The sequence below is a fragment of the Suricata suricatta genome, chromosome 15, assembly GCF_006229205.1.
Source record: "Suricata suricatta isolate VVHF042 chromosome 15, meerkat_22Aug2017_6uvM2_HiC, whole genome shotgun sequence".
In the NCBI taxonomy this organism is placed as follows: Eukaryota; Metazoa; Chordata; class Mammalia; order Carnivora; family Herpestidae; genus Suricata; species Suricata suricatta.
The window spans coordinates 14,105,797-14,123,152 of record NC_043714.1 but is presented as its reverse complement, the minus strand read 5'-3'; the positions used below and the strand labels follow the sequence as shown (position 1 = coordinate 14,123,152).

Sequence of the window (17,356 nt, the reverse complement as noted above, 5' to 3'; positions counted from 1 at the left end):
GAGAGAGAGAGTTGGGGAGAGAGAGGGATGCAGAACTTGAGAGACTATTGAAAGCTGAGAATGAACTGAGGGTTGGGGGGGGAGGGGGGAGGGGGGAAGACAGGTGGTGGTGATGGTGGTGGGCACTTGAGGGGAAGAGCACTGGGTGTTGTATGGAAAACAATTTGACAATAAAATATTATGGGAAAAAAATATATATGTCAAGTCTCAGACACAACACCTATTATTATTCTCTAAATGTGACTTTATAATAGTGAACCCAGTATATGTAATATTTTATTTGCTCTTTATAGAAAAGGCACCACTCTGAAGCAAAGGGTAGTAAGTCATGGGTCAAGCTGTGAGCTTCCTGTGAGTAAGGATCACCTTATCCATCAACAACTAAAGAGCATGACTATTGAAAGACAGTGGTTGGTTCTTACTTTCTCCTCTAGGGTTTTTATGGTTTCCTGTCTCACATTCAGGTCCTTTACCCATTTTGAGTTTATTTTTGTGAATGGTGTAAGAAAGTGGTCTAATTTCATTCTTCTACATGTTGCTGTCCAACTCCCCCAACACCACCTGTTGAAGAGGCTTCTTTTTTCCATCGGATACTCTTTCCTGCTTTGTCAAAGATTAATTGGCTGTACACTTGTGGGTCCACTTCTGGGCTCTCTATTCTATTCCATCGGTCTATGTGTCTGTTTTTGTGCCAATACCATACTGTCTTGATGATGACAGCTTTGTAGTAGAGGCTGAAGTCTGGGATTGTGATGCCTCCCGTTTTGGTTTTCTTCTTCAATATTACTTTGGCTATTTGGGATTTTTTGTGGTTCCATACGAATTTTAAGATAATTTGTTCTAGCTTTGAGAAGAATGCTGGTGCAACTTTGATGGAAATTGCATTGAATGTGTAAAGCAAAAGCACTGCTAGGGATTTACCCAAGGGTTACAGAAGTGCTGATGCATAGGAGCACATGCACCCCAATGTTCACAGCAACACTTTCTGTAGCCAAATCATGGTAAGAGCCTAAATGTCCATCACCTGATGAATGGATCTAGAAGATACGGTATATATACACAATGAAGTACTATATGGCAAGGAGAAAGAATGAAATCTGGCCATTTGTAGCAAAGTGGATGGACCTCGAGAGTGTCATGCTAAGTGAAATAAGTCAGGCGGAGAAGGACAGATACCATATGCTTGCCCTCATAGGTCTAACAGGAGAAACCTAACAGAGGGCCATAGGGAGGGGAAGGGGGAAAGAGAGTTGGGGAGAGAGAGGAACACAAACCATGAGAGACTATTGAATACTGAAAACGAACCGAGGACTGAAGGGGCAGGGGGAAGAGGAGTGATGGTCAGAGAGGGGGGCACTTGTGGGGAGAAGCACTTGGTGTTATATGGAAACCAATTTGACAATAAACTGTTATAAAAAATAATTAAAATAAAATAAAAATTACAAAAAAAAGACAGTGGTTGGTGTTTATTTAGCTACTACTAATTTCCACAATGAAATTAAATGAAGAATCCAAGTACTTACTGCCTGATGTTTCTGAGTCTTTCTTTTGGTCCATCTCAGTTCCCTATGACCCAGCACTGGTCCGGTTGAGCCTCTGACTTTGGCTCAGGTCATGATCTCGCAGTTCGTGAGTTCGAGCCCCGCGTCAGGCTCTATGCTGACAGCTAGCTCAGAGCCTGGAGTCTGCTTCAGATGCTGTGTCTCCTCCTCTTTCTGCCCTTCCCCTGCTCACACTCTGTCTCTCTGTCTCTCAAAAATAATAAATAAACATTAAAAAATTTTAAAAAAGCAAAAGAAACCTGTGCTCTGGCTGAAAAGCATTCTTATGCTACTTATTAATATTCCTTTGGGATAAATATTGAGAGAAATTTCTGAAATATAATTGTGTTCCCTGGGTATTGTATATAAGCAATGAATTATGGGAATCTACCCCCAAAACCAAGATCACACTGTATACACTGTATGTTAGCCAACTTGACAATAAATTATATTTAAAACATAAAACATTTAAAGATTTTTTAAAAATAAAATATAATTGTGCTCTAAAGGAACTCAATTATATTTTTGAGAAGTTCTTAAGGAGATTAGCTTCCATAGCAAACTAGTTTCCAGCACTTGATCAGACCTAAGGATGATCTCTTGCCCCCCAAACACAAAAGCTGAGATGAAAGTACAGATAATAATATGCGACAAGTCGAGGTTCATGTGCAGCCTGGATACCAGCCAGTGAGAAACTCCACGTTGGCGCGGTACCAGCAGAGGAAAGAGCCGTGGGTTTTGCAGCAGAAGACAATGAGCCCCAGCTCTACCTCTGCCACCGTCCTGTTCGGAGCTTTCCCACCACTTCTCTGAGCCCCCACTTCCTACTTTGTGCAGGAGAGAATGGTCCTCCCTCACAGCTCCGTGGTGAGGCTTGTGGGTCCCATGAGTGAACATGCTGTGGAAACTATTAAGTGCTAGACAATTGAAGTTTAATGTCATTGTGATTAAAAGGGACTCAAGTGAACTGTACTCAAATTAGCACTTACAGCAATCCTGGCAACCATAAAATTTCTAGCATCTTTAGCCTCTGTTTGATGGACAAACTGCTGAGGGCTGAGTATCTGAAACAGCAGGGTTGAAAACTGTTAATGGATTGTGCTATTTTGTAGAGTTTTTAAAATGATACTTGTTAGAGGTCACAGCTTATCAATAACTATATCATATCATTATTAATTGATTTGTGAAACATACGGTAGTTATTGATATGAATGATTTTCAGTCTGAGAGATAATATGTTCATACCCACATTGCTTAGACCCTGGGACTACTCAGAGAAAGTGTCACAAAAGCATATGTGAGTTGTCACCAGCTCTTTATGCTTTTGAGCATTGTGAAAAAGTGACGATTCCAAAAGGCAGAAACATGTAAGAATATACAGTTATCAGTCACTTGGAAGCTGGTTTCTTAGTTGTTGAATTAATTACCATGTACCATTGAATTAAATATGTTAATGGATTTGGATCACATTCCCCCTTAGTAGTCTCATCTCTTAGTGGAAGTAGAAAAATGAATAGCAGGAAGGATTATTTTATAAAACAATAAAATATCATTGGGCTGTGGGGTTTTGTTGTTGCTGTTGTATGTGAGAGGATAATGACAAACTCAGATATGACAGAGCTTGAACAGCTTTCTGCAGAATCAGCTGTGAAGTTGGGGTCCATATTTTATGCTGTGTTAATTAACCCTGGGCGATTGCTGCAAATTTTAAATAAAATGCATCTCTTTCAATAAGAAATTATTGTGTACCAGCCCTTTACAACAAAGGCTAATAAATCTTTTCCTGAAACTAGAAGCCCATTGCGAGAGTTTGCTATATATAGACATTTTATTATGCATTAAATGATATAACATTTATACCATGCTTCATAATTAAGTGTAAATCAAATGCTAAAGATGGATATATACCATTCCAACAAGATCCAATTAATCTTAAATATGCTGATTATAGCCTCATTTATTAGGAACATATTCCCACTGCATTAAATAAATGCATTGTTAAAGAATGTCTCTCCAGATAGATCAAAAATCATTTATTGAGTTTCATGTACATCTATCTAAATGGAAGCTAATGTACTTGGAGTCAGTGTCAGATTTCCTATCCTTTCTCAGCCTTTTGCGGGTGATATGTCTCTTTGTGTGCCATCTGAATGTGTTTCAGTTTTTCTTATTCCTCAGTATAGCCTGGATATTCTCAGTGTAGCCCAAATACTCGCTCCTGAGGTATTAGTACAGAAGCAGCTTATAAACAGTTACTGTATCAGAGTGAGGGGTCAGAGAAAACAGGAGAAAAGAAGGTCATCACTTCCATTTTTGACAGTGCCCCTGCTTGTTCAGGAAGCACTGTAAGGTATCTCTATAGTATATGTTAGGACTGTTAGCTATTTCTCTTTTTACTAACATTGGAGTTTAGAGGTGCTTATGTTTTTTTAAATATTTATTTATTTTTGAGAGAGCATGAGTGGGGGAGGGACAGAATCTGAAGCAGCCTTAAGGATCTGAGCTGTCAGCATGGAGACCGACTTGGGACTTGAACCCACTGACCATAAGATCATGACCTGAGCAGAGTTCAGCCGCTTCACTGATTGAGCCACCCAGGCGCCCCTAGAGGTGCCTATATATTTTAGGAGGTGTTTTATTCTTTTCCTCACTGATGCACATTGCCAGTTCTCAAATTAACACATGAAAAGTGCAGAATTGCAGGAACCTGGATGCTTTTTGGAGCCCTCCCCATCCCCCACTCTCCTCTCCCAATAGCCAAAGAGATGGAAAACTGGGTCAGATCTTTGTAGGTTCTCTTCCTGACTCTGGTTGAATCTCCTCATTCTCATGAAACTAGCTTCTTGTGTAACCTGTGCTGAAGCTGGAGAAAGTCCAGATATTCCGATGAAGAGTCCTTTCTAATTTTCAGGTAGAGACATCTCAACAGAGAAGTCATTGGCTGCATAAGGTTGGCCCTAAAAGCACTTAACTCCCTTGCCATCTTTGATCCCCGAAGTACTTCTCGGGTTAGGATTATTGTGCAGCATTAGCTTAGATTCTTCTCAGGAAGAATCTTGCACAGGCTGAGTGAGGCAAGGGCTTTTTTGTAGGCAGTTAACTTATTTTGAGAATAAAACCAGGAAACGGAGTGGAGGTGGGGACAAAAAAGGGAAAGAGAAAATGTCCACCCAGCAGTGTGTTTGTGTAAGGACGTAGGTCTGAATCAAACTGACTCCATGACAGGCTTCAAGTTTCCCCCCCGACCTTGGAGGCCTAAGTGTCCGTTTCTCAGAATCATTAGACAATAAAAGGGCACAGAGTGCTCAACCAGGGACCACCCTAGCAACACCCAACCAGAAGCGGCCAGCTAAAATGCTTAACACTCCTAAGGGCAGGCCTAGAGATAGAAGCTATAATCACTTATTGCTTAAGGCTAGTTACACCCTACATGAGGGTCCTGGGTCTTGGGTCCACTCTGTAATTGGTTAACACTCTAATTGGGTCCCGCCAAAAGTAACGAACACTCTGGACAATGTGTATGGTTAAAGTTACTGCCAATGATATTATGTGTTAATGATTGGGTCACTGTACCTGTGTCACAATTTCCTGCAACTCCCTCTTCCCAAACCCATAAAAACCCTGCTCAGCCCTTGTTCGGGGCTCTCAGCACGGGTCCACTGCGCTCGTGAAGTCTGTGAGCCCGAGTTTAGGCCTGGCGAGCTGAAGCCCGTAATAAAGCCCTTTGCTTTTGCATGCGTGACTCGGTCTCCCTGGCGGTCTCTGGTTTTGGGGGACGATACTGAAATCTGGGCATAACATTTGTGAGGTTTGATGTTACTCGAACCCTGGGAAAGAACTTTGCAAAATGTGGCTGAGTATTATCCATAAAACAGAGAGGCTGCAATACAGGGGTGCGTGGCATATCCCACCAGGCACACAGAGAGGCGTACCTGGGGAGAACCTGATGACCCTCAACAGCCAGTCTCAGAGCAGTACTCCTGTTTTCCCACATGTGAGGTAAAAATGAAAGGCTTTTCTCAGCAGTCTGTTATACATATATTAGATTATATCATATTCCTATTGCTATTTATGTTGCTGTTCTTTTTTTTAATGTTTTTTATTTATTTTTGAGAGACAGAGAGAGCTCAAGCAGGAGAGGATCTGAGAGAGGGAGACACAGAATCTGAAGCAGGCTCCAGGTTCTGAGCTAGCTGTCAGCACAGGGTCTGATGTGGGGCTCGAACCCACAAACCGTGAGATCATGACCTGAGCCGAAGTCAGATGCCTAACTGACTGAGCTACCCAGGCGCCCCTTATGTTGCTGTTCTTATCAGAACTAATTGAATTCTGGAATAGAGCTTAGATAACTAATTCCATCCTTTCACTTCTCAAACAAGAAAACAAAGAGCCAGAAAGGTAAGATGAGTATCTGAAATCACACAGCAATTCAGAGAAAGAGCCTACTTTTATACTATGAGATTACTTGACTCCCCATTTAAGCCTTATCCACCACACCTCACTGCCTTTGAAAATGCAAAAAGCATCTGAACACAGGTTCTGTGTCAGCCAAATTAGATTGTGAATTCTAGGACCCTTGGAGATGAGGTAGTCAGCCACTATATATGAGTGATAGTACTGTTTGCAAGAAGTCTTACTTTGGTAAGCATTACTGTCACTAATAATCTTCAAGTTCCAGATACAGAATTCTCTGCCTGGTCCGATGACCACTTCTAACAATATGTGACTGGAAGGGTAGCTGTAACACCTGGGTCAAAATGTTTGTCTGAACTTGAGTCTTTAGACTTCCCTGTCCTCAAAATATGGTTGAGGAAGATCATGTGTTTGAAATGACGGCATCTTTAGATAGTGAAGCTTCCATCAGCTGAATTTCCTGGGACACCAATATGAACAGAGTCTCCCTTCCAATCTATGGGGCATGGAGAATGAGCAGCATAAAACCTTTGTTATTTTAAACCAGTGAGATTTGGGGGTTGTTCATTATGATAGCATAATCTAGCCCATACTAACTCATACATTTGGGGAACAAGGTAATTATTCTGTATTTCTTGAATCACCCACATCTTTTATTGATTGTTGACCCTGTTCATATGCCATCAGGGTTGTCTTTAATGTGATGATAGAAAAATGTTAAATTTCCCAGCAACTGACTCTTTCATTAACACTGATTTTTATTAACAACGATTCGCCTCTTTGAAATGAATGAAAGCCACAAGGATACACCTCACAGATCTCCAGCTACAAAGAGACCTAGACCCTGTGCTCTAAATTCCATCCTTGTGCTATTCACAGGCTAGATTTCCCATAGACCGCTCTCACTATGGTGAGGATACTAGAGTGACAGGTTCTTGGGAAACCTGGGCTTCCTCTGAGAACCAACTTTGGATCAAGGACTTCCTGAGGATCCTGCCAAATGTTCCTTAACTGCATGCTAGTGCTTGGACTGCACTCGCCCTGCCTCGCTCAGGAAGATCAGAGCTGTGCTTCAGTCTGATACGCAGTCATCTTACCCGCCTCCCTCCTATTTTCTCTCACGCAGGCACTGCCCCTCAAGACACTGCACATTTAATTCCATCTGACAATTTGCTTCTGGAAGAACCCAGACTTGCATATGCTCCATGTTATAACTAAGATTTCTCCAACACACTAATTCTTTCTGGGTGTGCTTATCCTGTGATCAGCTTCACTATCTTAGAATTATTAGTTGTTGTTTCTCTTTTTAATTTATTATTAATTTAATGTAGAAAGTTTTGAGCTAGAGAGACCTTGAAGAACTGGTCTAGAGTTTCTCAAAATGTAGACCAGTTGCATCAGAACCAGTTGCAGTCCTTGTTTAAATGTATCCCAGACCTAGGGCGCCTGGGTGGCTCAGTCGGTTAAGCATTTGACTTCTTCCGTTCAGGTCATGATCTCACAGTTCGTGGGGTCGGCCCTGCATGGAGCTCTGTGCTGACAGCTCCAAGCCTGGAGCCTGCTTTGGATTCCGTGTCTCCCTCTCTCTCTGCTCCTCCCCCGGTCACACTCTGTCTCTAAAAAATAAAATAAGACATTAAAAAGAAATTTTAATGTATCCCAGACCTGCTGAAGCTGAATCTCTGAGGATGGGACCTAGAAAACTAAATTTATACTAGCTCCCAAGGTAGTTCTTATTGCAGATTATGGAAAGTCACTGATCAAGTTCACATAAAACCAAGATCCAGTGAAAGAAAGAAATTCAAATTACTCAACCAATTACAGTAAGCGTTCAGTCTAAAATATAGGTTTCCACATTCTAATGTCAGCACATTAATTACTTACATGGTATACCATATTATACCAATTACACTTCAAAGCTGGAGAATTTGTAACCTCAGATCCTTTGATGAGTTCAGTGATCACAACTTATAGGAAAAGATCTTTGACCTTTTGGCACACATGATACCTGTCATTATCAAAAAGTCTGACAAACACCTGATTTTCAAAGACTTAGACAAGGTGATAGCAGTTGTGGACAATAGATTGGAGAGATAATCATGACCATTCTTCCTGGAGCCATAAGTCTAAAAACTTCACAGCTAATGAGATGGAATCAAGAAGAGCTTAAAAATTGCATCTCTGGGAATATTTTGAATGGCCAGTTGATTTGATGTTTACTTTAAACATTTGAAATAATGAGGTCATGAAGAAATTGGTCTAGTTATTTTGACTGGTTAATAAAATTAGATTTGGTATGCCCTTTCAATCAATCCAATAAAACCAATCAACAATTTGGTTAATTTGCGTTAGATACATTTACAAGCCCTGTAGAAAGACAGCATAAATTGAAAAGAACCTTGATAATTCAGGAAATAACTTCATTAGAATAAGTGAAAGAGAACAAACAGGAAAAGGAAAAAAATGAACAGGCACAAAGCTACAGCTTATCAGAAACATGCATAAGTGACAGAGAAGGACCAAAGCACAGAGTTCAGGCAGATATATATGGAAAAAAGATGAGAAATCAAAATCTGTGACAAACTGGAAATAAATATAAACAATAAACACAAACATCAAATGTGGATAATAAACCATAGGTATAGAAGTTAATAGTTTTATCATCAACATCAGGTCAGCTTATGTTAATATTTTGCTCAATTTATCAGCAAATTTGAAAGGGGATAGTAAAAGCATTCATTGTTACCAGTGGAGATTAAATGTATTTACCAGTGTAAATGTATTGTTTTCATTTATCTTGAAAAATAAAATTTGAATCTGCTTTTATCATGAAGAATAATTGTTGGAATACAAAAACTTAAAAGGATTTAAATTACAGAGAGTATGTCAGTTCACAGGAGTATAAGTTTTAACACTGGACAAAGCCTCTGGGTGAGGGCATGCGCTCTAGAGGGTACCCCATGTCTGTTTTCACTCACTATTGGATGCATCCCAGAGAACAGGGCCTGGCACCTCGTAAGCATCAGAACAGTGATGGAATGAATGAACACATATTTTTTATAGTTGGCAATCTAGGAGAGTTTAGGTGTCTACCATATACAAGGAGAAGTTAAAGAAACATCAGTTAAAGTCTTTTCATATATGTGATTCTTAGATGTAAATTTGGGGTTTATGTCTATGTTTGATATGTGTGCTCAGTGTTATTGGCCTAAAAACTTACTTTTCTGGGTTCTATTACTCAGTTTAGATAAGAGGAAGCGGAGAGAGGAGGGAAGATAATGTAGAAAAATTTTATTTGTGGAAAGGCCATTGTAGATTGAGAAAATGATAATTACTGCAGAAAGTTTTTGCAATAACAACAGCAGGAGTATGGAGAATGGTTTGAAAGAACCAGCCAATTTTTTAAATGTTTCTTTATTAATAATTATCTTGTATCATGGGGTTTTACCATGTTGATTAGCTGATTACTGCAGGAGAGATGTGTCCAGGCCGCAACTAAAATTGATTTTATTTTTTTTCCCACAACCATATTTTAAATGTTAACTGTAATCTCTAACACAGGTATTCATTATTACTAGCTTTTCTCTCCATACATGTGTGTGTAGACACACTCAGCCCAACCCTCTTTCTCCAATTCAGCTGGCATACCTGCCTGATGTTTACTGGGCATTTGTAAGTATTTGTGTTCTCTAGATTTAAAAAATAGTTTAAAATAACCCTATCATAGAATCAGAATCTCTTTCTTTTAAGTATGTTCAGGTTGTAAAAATCACTTATTAAAAAATGTATTCATGGAGGGGCACCTGGGTGGCTCAGTCAGTTAAGCGTCCAACTTGTGCTCAGGTCATGATCTCATGATTCTGTGAGTCCGAACTTATGTGCTGACAGCTCAGAGCCTGGAGCCTGCTTTGAATTCTCTGTTTCCCCCTTTCTCTGCCCCTTTCTCTATTTCTATCTCTGTCTCAAAAATTAAAACGAAATAAACTTAAAAAAAAGAGAGAATGTATCCATGGAGTTCAAATAGCCAATCTCTATTTGATTATCTGATATTGTCAGGACAATTGAAATGGACAACCACTGAAACCTAGTCTTGGGAATTGAGAAAGTCAAGTCAAGTCAAGACCTTCAGGGAAGGGAGAAGTTCTGACCTACAAGACTGACACTGTACCTCGCTGGGCAAGACAACTCCTTTCTCTCCTTAATGTTTTTAAAGCAGCTCAAACTTTGTAACTTTGAGTAGACATTGACCAAGGTTCTCAATATCTGGCACATCAGCCTGGCACTCACTCCTCACACTAACATCGCCTACTGGAAACTCCTGAGAAGCTTCCAATTAAGTAAACTGTCTGTCTAAATATATTATAACCACTGCTTAGAACACAGACATCAGTGAGGAGCAATTTGCTAAACCCAGTTCCTTTTCAATGTATCAGTGTTTTGTACTTAAATTGACTGAGGAAGACATTTTTGCGCAACATATGCTAGGATAATTCTATTATTTACACCATGCATTTGATTACATTTCATTAATGTCTTCTTTATAATTAAAAAAATATGACCAAAAACTAGAAGAGGAGAAACACAATTCTGCTTTTCAATCCATGGGATAAGAGTTGAATAATACAGTAATGATTTCCTAATTTGATTTCTAATATTTTTAACACAATAAGATCAAAATTGCAACACGTTTCAGTGAAGAAATCTGAGATAATATCTAATAGTTCTTTCTAAATATCTATCTAAAATAAATTTGTTCCGCTGAAATATTGAAAACAAAATTGAAGTCAAACTCTTTCTAGTGCTTTCAACATATATCTCCAAGACTTCATTTCTTCCCCTTTCACCCTATTCTGCCTTGGTAGTATCTTCTGGTTCCAGTACAGGGCTTGTTTAGTGTCCTGGCTCTTGGGTCTTCAATGTAAATATTCGTTCTGCACTTTGCAGCTACCAGTGTTCTGAAAGATAATCCCAATTTCTGGACATTCCAATTTTATTCTATCTTAAAGAAGGCGTCGTATTTTCACTTCCTACTCAGCCACATTTCTCTATTGTACCAGTCGCTTAATAGCAGCTGTTGGAAACTGCAGTGACAGCTGAGTCTCAACACTGGGTTAAAAAAAAAAAAAAAAAAACCACCAAATTTTCTAATGTCTGTTGTTTCTAATCTGAAATCTGCGATTAGGGCTTTGATTTTTGTGGTCAGCAAGTATTAAATTGTATACTAATTTCATCTAAGAGTGGGTATAAAAAAAGGCACAATTATTGTGGCTAATTCTTGAATAAAAGTATCAGTGATTAGTTGCTTTTACTGTAGTAATGCTTTTCCTAAATACATTGTTTAGATGAATAGTATTCCTATGGAATTGAAGGTTTCCATGGATTCTAAACAGCCAGAAGTGAGGAGGAGTGTTTTAGTTACAATGTTACCCCTTGTAGGCATAAAAAACAAGAAGAGGTTAATTGAAAAGCAAGCATTCCCACATGCGTCCATTTCACCTGGGGCATCGACTTCTGCACATCTGAGAAGCTCTTTAAGTTCTCTTGTATAATTTTTTAATAGAACAAATGGTTTCTAAGGTGAAAAGAAAATGTTTTGATATGTATTCTTCATTTTATTTACTTAAAATTTGGTTTTAAACTTATAATAACTATTAGGAATCCAGAAAATTATGTAACTGTGTAAATTCTTTCCTAAGTAAAATGTGAATCTATTTAGAAAGAAATGTAAACTAAACAACAAGAAATTTAATATTTAACTTTTTAAGAGAATGCTTAGGATGAAAGTATAAAAATTCTAAAAGTTTTCTTTATTTCAATGATTATGCCATATATTTATAGATACATTTTTTGGAGAAATGGCTTCAGAAGACAAATGTACCTGTAGTTATAAGGAATTTTACATAAATGGCCAAATATTTAACTTAGTTTAGTATTTAATTAACACTATTTTCTATTATAGCAAGTTATAAAATTGAATAACTTTTAAAATTCTAGTTTAATATTGTCCGAAATTTTATAGCTGAATATTCCTGTAAGAATTTTCATTTAAAGTAGGATTAAATAAGTGACATTGTATAGTTATTTCATTATGACACCATAAAATAAATAGAACTTTATTTTCCAAGATTTATTTAACAACCAAATAATTAATAGAAGCATCTTATTACATTAGCACTGATATACTCAACAACAGTCTTCATGGTAAAGGTGTGTGTGTGTGTTTAGAAATAGGCTGTAATTTTGAGATTCACAACATTTAATGAATACGGCTGTACATTTTAAAAATCATTACAAACCCTGTAATACATAAAAATGAAAAAGAATTTTTAACCTTTTAAAAAATGCTCTCCATTTCATTTGAGAAAAGACTGCTCCATACTGAAAAACTCAATTTTAATTCAAGTATTGCTTCTTAAGCCACATCAGATTATTTACACTCTGAGTGCGTTCTTTTCTAAAGAAATCTTTCTAAGCTAAGTATGGACATAAATTCGTTTCAAATTTTTTAAAGGTAAAAAGAATATGCATATTATGGTGAAGCAATATTTTTAACTTCCTCCTCAAACAGAACTCACTTTCTTTTCCCAAACATAAAGCTTGAGAAAACTCTGGGTTAATTATCAAAATAAGAAAATGATTCTCTACCTCAGTCATTAGTTTTTAAAAATGTAACAATCTATGATTGATATCTTTAGCTAGTATTTTTTCTCTATTAGATCTTAGTTATCTAGAGAAACTAGGACATGCATTCTCATTCTCTACTAATGTATTCAGCACAAAGATTTTTAACTCTGAACTGCAGTTTCGTATTTTCATATAAAACTAGAGTAAATGTGCAGAAATGTAACTACAGAAATAATTTGACAGACTGAAAACTTCAAAACATTGGACTTTTCACTACCTTTCAGAAATGTAAACAAATTATTCAAGGAGTTCTCAAAATCAAAATCAGGTGCCCCCTTCAAATATACAACATGATCAGAGCTTTTAAATTTCACATATTAAATGTTTCTAAGAGCTTAATGTTTTCACTGCTTACCCAGAACTCAGTGCTATCTGGGTATTTTAGCTGGTGTCCTGCCTCTTTCTGACAGCAGAGGGCGCTCTGGCATTGTTGACAGCGTATTACTCCCCGGTGCACTGCGCTAGCATCTCCTTCCCAGGAAGGAAAGGTACTATTTCCCTGGAGGATTGTCATTGAGTATTTCAAAGGGTCAAGCTGCTCCTAAGTTATTTTGAGAAGCCTTAATTTCAGACCACTAAATGAAAGTTGTGATGGCCAAAGGACCCCCGTGGCACTGCATACTGAAACTCGCCAACTGCGAAGCATAGATTGTTTTATTGCAAAAAATGCTGAGCATTGATTTCATAGCAGTCAAATTGGCAAAGATATTAAACTAGGTGATTATTTTTAAAAGAAATAGAAAACAGAATAGTCTTAAAAATCTAGAAATATGGCGATCATTAACCACTCTGGATATAATCGCTGTAACCGGAATACTAAATTGTGTGTTCCCTTATTTAAACAGTATTTTACCTTCTCTCTTTCATACTGTGTTTCTCATCTCTATTTAGAAAGTCATTTAAAAACTTATTTAGTTTTCTGGAGGATGTATTTAGATTTCCTAAACAGGAAAGATTAGAGTGAAGGGGATTAGGTGGGTAATGTGAATTATAACACAACTGAGGCAGAAAGATTTGACACCCTTGGACCTTGTGGCTTCACGAAGTATCTGAAGGAATGTGGGTTCAGGAGATCGGCTCAGTTGTGTGGATGCTGGAACGGAATCAAGCTTCCATGATAACACGTAATGCTTTAAATTCATTTCAATTTCCAATGACTACTCTTCACTGGCAAAAGAGGAATGTTTCCCAACACTTTCCTTTTATTATTCAAGCAACCCCCCTTTCTGGTGTGTTTTACCTATTCCCTCTCAAATTATATAAAATGGAATCGAAATTTAAATCATCAATTTAAATGAAAGACCTAATTCACAGAATTCAAAAATCAGAGGACAAATAAAATTCACTGAGAGAAGTAGGACTATCTCCTGAGACTAGGTGCTTTATCATCTTATTTATGGAATCATATATCAGAGATTTGATATCTCTATCAGTCAGGTGTAAAATAATGAATTTGATGAAATGTATGACCCATTTGTGGCCCACTTCTCTATCTGGATCAAAAGTGCTGCTGCCGCCTCTATTGCCCAGGCTGGATTGTTATCTATTTCTATTTTTGTAGATATATTATTCTATAATCTGTTGTTATCTATTATCTATTTTTAGTTTTTAACATCTTTTATGTTTGTGGATTTGTAAATGCAAACAAACATGTTGCAGTTTCCTTTGCGACCTCGGGCTGGTTACACATTGCTTGGTTTCCTGTTTCCCTATCTCTCTTTTGATTGTTTAAAGATATTTAAATTTTTATTATTTATATTTAATGTTCTCAATATCTAGGTTAGGACAATGAAATACACTGCCAGCTTTAAAGATTTATTGAATATATCAGTGCTGACCCATATGCGATTTAGTAAGCCACACTGCCCTTTTCCAGCTGCAACTGCTGGACCTTTGAGAAGGGGGAGGATGCTGAAGTTGGTTTTTCCGCAGTGCGGGTTTCAAGTCTTCCGGCCTGCAGTGCCTCCCGCCGGCCAGGAAACGCTGAGCAAGCTCTGCGCTTCAGGGAGGTCTGCAGAGCTTGGGGCTCTGGACCCACCTAGGAAGGCGCCCCGGCTGCCTGAGGGGAAGGGGCTGGGTGGGCTCCTGCTGGGTTTCATCTAGTCAGTCCCCATCCCAGCCTTTGCTGGTAAGTCTCAAGGCCCACACTTGAGTCCGTTGGGAGTCCCTTTACTGACCACACTAGTGCCACTCAGGTATGCCGCCGAAGACCATAAGTTTGTATGTCTTAAGGAAGATGACTTAAGAAAGAAAGAAAAAAAATACAGAGCCTTCATTCTCCTTATTCTCCTTGCAAGTCCCGCCCATGACTTAGATTCAGGTTTCAGTGTAAATAAAGTGAAATCGTTTCCCAATGTGCATACACTAACTGCAAAAACTACGTCAAGACTGTAAAGGGCAAGTCAAGTGTGGCAACAGCTAGAGTGGACTATTTTGGCAAAATATTAGGTTTTCTGTGTGCGGCACTTCTCTGCCTTTATTATTTTTTTTCTTTCTCAATTACCTAATATTCTGTTATTCTTCGGGACCGGGGCGGAGGATCCTATTGCTTTTTGGCTAAATTACGTAGAGAAGAGGGCCGAGGTCAGCACCGCGGACAGCACCAGGCGCGAAGGGCGCGGCCACTTTGGTGAATCCTCTTTTAGTTCCTCTCCTTTGTTCCCAGCCCCTGCAGGCCAAGGCAGAACAAAGACATCTATCAAGGCTCGCTTTCTTAGTCTGTGTTTGTTTTTTGCTCCAAGGCCGTGGTGCGGAACTACTACCTTAGCAAAGTCCACTTCATTGGCTCCCAAATAAATTAATTTGGAGAGTCCTTCTAAACTTTCAGGCTTGGCCTTTTCCCCTTGTCCTACTCCTTTGACTGATTTGACCATTGCGACTATGTCGTACAAGGAAATTATCTTGGCTTTTCAAAGCCAGGCAAGGCCGACTGGATACTGGGAAGAGAAAGGCAAAAGGGGTGGGTGGAATAGGGGGCAGCGGTGGTGGTTGTAGAAGACTTCCCGAAGGAGTTGAGCCATTTGAGGTTTTTTGTGCAATGTGATGAGGGCGCCATTTAACATTATCATCCTCTCGGTTCTGTTTGTTTCCAAAGAAGGTTGGCCCAGAATTGAAAACAATCACACTACTTCCTCTCTAAAGAATCACTGCTTTCTAAACAGTTCAAGTCTAAAATATCCACACAAACTGGAACTCCTGCTCTCCTGACAGCTGGAGCTCCTGTCACTGGAGCTCTCCTAAAATCCGCCAACAGATTTCTGAGGCTTTTACCGAAAACTACGACTGGCTTGCTTTGAAAACACTAGGTTGGTTCTGGAATCAGTTCGGGGGACTTTAGGCAGCAAATGATGGGTTTTTTTCTACTACCCCTCAAACCCCCTTGAGATGGCCTTTTCCCTTTTCACGTCCTGAGACGGGCTGGTGTCCTTCAAGTGCAGCCATAGGCTCCGCTCTTGGCATTCACCGCGTGCCTTAATTGTATGACATTAAATCAAGGTCCGCTGTGAACACGGAGGGCAGAGTCTGATCTTGATCCGGAAAGTAACTCACCCACTGCGAACACACCACTTCTCCTGCATTCCCTCTACCCGGAGCTTTGAGTCCCTACGACTCCTCCAGAGTCGTAACTCATAAGCCGGGCTCCTGTCTCCTCTCGCCTCCTGCCACAGCTGCCAGAGCCGCTGCTAATTAGTCTGTTCGGTGGAAGTGTAGACGGTGCATGTGTCTGCGTATACATATGCATATATCTGCATGCCATTTACAGCACACCTAAAAACATACATACGCCTATAAATCTAGTTTTCAAATGACGGCGTGGATCGAAGTTAATTACCCCTCTGGTACAGATCTAATTTCGTAATCGTGTTATTTTCCTGAAGGCAATTAACCGAGTTGGTTCGCCCTGCTTCTCTTCTAAGTCACTTGAAAGGAATAGCAGGTTTTAAGGACCGCGCCATAGCACGTTCGGATGCAGAAAGCTTTGTCAATCATCTCTTGCTGTCGGGAATGAGATCTAGCACATAGAAGGGAAAATAATCATGCGTGTGTGTATGTAAGATAAACACGCAGATACGTCTAGTCTCTGTGTCCTCTGATAACGTTACCGCGGTTTCGGTTGGGAGATTTGGGGAAGAGATGAGAGTCCAAGGGCGGGCTGGGTCGTCTTTCTTTGTAATGCGGAAAAATTAACTCAACCGCACCTGCCTAGTCCCGAGAGAGCTGGGCGGCCCATCTGGTCTGGCTACAGCTTTGGTGCAGAGAGAACAAGCAGCTCGCTAAGGCTTCCCCACCGCCGGGAGCGCGGGCCTCGGGTCTGGGCCCGGCTGGGGGTTATGGCTCAGAGCAGCGCAGCCGACGCGCTCTCCTCGGACTGCGGCAAGAGTCCGGAGGCTGGAGGAACCTGGGCCGGGCGGAGGGAGGGCGAGCAGGAGAGAGGAAGGGGTGAGGGGGGTTGACCTCTACGGGCGGAGCCCTCTGCGCTGCGGGCCGGAGCTGGCGGGCGCAGCGGCTCTTTTCGCGGCGTCCCCTACTGCGCGGTCGGCCCAAGGGAAAGGCCCGCTCCGACTCCTGCGTCCGAGGAAGGGAGGATCCTCAGCCACCGCAGTCCCCGGGCGGCGTAGACACCGGCTGCGGCTGGAGAGAGCGCCGAGAGCCAGTCCGGCGCAGATTCCCCAGCACGCGCCCCTGAAAAACAGAATCACAGAGCGGAATTAGAGAGG

General features: G+C 40.1%; 1 long non-coding RNA gene across 7 annotated transcripts in view; it reads right to left on the bottom strand.

Moving 5' to 3' along the window:
* Positions 1 to 17,356, bottom strand: part of LOC115279132 — a 42,570-nt gene that overhangs the window by 20,601 nt on the left and 4,613 nt on the right. For 2 of the 7 annotated variants that reach the window (XR_003903229.1, XR_003903231.1), the window contains exon 2: positions 16,838 to 17,321. This is a non-coding gene — a long non-coding RNA (uncharacterized LOC115279132). Of the gene's footprint in view, positions 1 to 7,530; positions 7,571 to 12,051; positions 15,307 to 16,478; positions 17,322 to 17,356 lie in introns of those variants that run through there. The other 5 variants (XR_003903226.1, XR_003903232.1, XR_003903230.1 and 2 more) reach the window with 4 other exon arrangements.